Genomic DNA, 1,864 nt, shown 5'->3' with positions numbered 1-1,864 from the left:
TTCCTGTTCGAGCATTCATTTGAAATTACGGCCTGGCGACGTAATCGAGTGACAGAGACAGTCAAACAGACCAAATTTTATCGCTTTGGTAGCGCAAGAAAGACTATCACCTATAAAAACCAGTGCTCGTCCAGGATTTAAACCTGCGGCCTTTCGCACCCTAAGATAACCTTAGACCAACAAGCCTGGCTGATGACCAAACCCAGAGCACTCTGGGAAATAAAAAAGTCAGGGCTCGTCCGGGATTTGAACCCGGGACCTCTCGCACCCTAAGCGAGAATCATACCCCTAGACCAACGAGCCGGGCTGGACGCGCTGACTAGCTTTTCGTGCTGTATGCAGTGCCCACGGTGGCTTAGTGGCGATGACGGTGTGCTGTTGAGCCCAGGGACGTGGGTTCGATCCCGACCACGGTGGCCGTTTTTTTTTTTTTATGGAGACGAAAAACGAAAACGCCTGTGTGTCAAGAGTTCGGCGCACGTTACAGATCCTCCAGTGGTCAAAATAATCCGGAGCCCTCCAGTACGGCTTGCCGGATAACCCAGGTGTAGCTTCGGTGCGTAAAAGCCACAGAGTTTGAATTGTTTTCACTTAATAATCACGAAATTGGAACAGAAAAATAAAAAAACAGGGCTCGTCCGGGATTTGAACCCGGGACCTCTCGCACCCTAAGCGAGAATCATACCCCTAGACCAACGAGCCAAGCTGCCGCAGGATGTGTCAAGATTTCGGCGCACCTTACAGATCCTTAAGTGGTTAAAATAATGCGGAGCCCTCGACTACGGCTCGCCGCATAGCACAGGTGTAGCTTCGGTGCGTAAAAACCACAGAATTTGAATTTTTTTCACTTGATAATCACAAAATTGGAGCACAAAAATAAAAAAAAAAAATAGGGCTCGTCCGGGATTTGAACCCGGGACCTCTCGCACCCGAAGCGAGAATCGTACCCCTAGACCAACGAGCCAATCTCCTGCAGGCGTTTTGTTTACCAGAGTGAAATGTAACCTTAGAGGTGATTCACTGAAGCACCTGTAATCTCACTCACTCAGCTAGCGACGGGCTTTTTGTCTGCTAGGCTTCATATTCGGTTATCTAACCAGATATCACATAGCTGGAGGCCCTCCGGAAGAAACTGAGAAGGCAGTGGCCTTTAGCAACCTCCGATAAGCTTATGGTCGGTCTGGGGGCAGGAAGCGTGCAAGCCCACATGATCTAAATTATTTCCTAGCTTATTGGCCTATAATTAGCCTAAATTAGCCGTTATGGGCTAATTTAGACTAACAGATCCCTTCCGGTGAAGGCTAGCAGATGTTACAGGCTAAATAACTCCCTTGTTTCCCTCGCTCTCTTCGTAGACCGAGAAAATCCATTCCGCTCCCCCTCACCTTGACCCACCCTCTCTCTTCCCCTTCGGCCATTTGTTCGCCTCCAGCGCTTTATATGCCGATATACGACGGCCTATATTGCGCATAAAAAATGTCTTCCCAGCAATGAGTTTGTACTTACAAGTGAAGCCTACTTTAAGGAGATCGGTGTACGAATAATCTCTGTAAGCTGGCTTTCCCACATTGTGTGTTGCACAGCGACGCCTACTCAAAAAGGAGAATAGGCGGCCATGGGCGAGACCGCGCGTTTCAGATTTCGGTAAAAATTTAAAAAAATATCGCCAAATATCTTTACTGCATGTATATTCCATGCAAATAAGCAGCGCAGACTGCAGGGCAAACTTCAACGTGGTATCAAGGACTCCCTTTACCCCTTAACCCTCTCCTCTCTCTCTCTCTCTCTCTCTTTGCTATCCCGCAAACCAAGCAAACCCGTGCCTCGGTTGTCAGTGTCAGGCCTCATTCACACAGCCGTCACC

General features: G+C 48.6%; 3 non-coding genes across 3 annotated transcripts; all 3 read right to left on the bottom strand.

The window, feature by feature from the left end:
* Positions 1-231: 231 nt before the first annotated feature.
* On the bottom strand, positions 232-303 carry Trnap-agg (transfer RNA proline (anticodon AGG)). The gene has a single exon. It is a non-coding gene; the product is annotated as a tRNA-Pro (tRNA).
* A 327-nt stretch (positions 304-630) lies between these two features.
* On the bottom strand, positions 631-702 carry Trnap-agg (transfer RNA proline (anticodon AGG)). The gene has a single exon. It is a non-coding gene; the product is annotated as a tRNA-Pro (tRNA).
* Positions 703-892: 190 nt separating this feature from the next.
* On the bottom strand, positions 893-964 carry Trnap-cgg (transfer RNA proline (anticodon CGG)). Its single transcript has one exon. It is a non-coding gene; the product is annotated as a tRNA-Pro (tRNA).
* Between the last annotated feature and the right edge of the window lie 900 nt (positions 965-1,864).

The sequence above is a fragment of the Haemaphysalis longicornis genome, unplaced genomic scaffold, assembly GCF_048455015.1.
Source record: "Haemaphysalis longicornis isolate Haplotype H1 unplaced genomic scaffold, Haemaphysalis longicornis Haplotype H1 scaffold_1, whole genome shotgun sequence".
Lineage (NCBI taxonomy): Eukaryota > Metazoa > Arthropoda > Arachnida > Ixodida > Ixodidae > Haemaphysalis > Haemaphysalis longicornis.
This window is presented reverse-complemented; position numbering and strand designations above follow the sequence as displayed.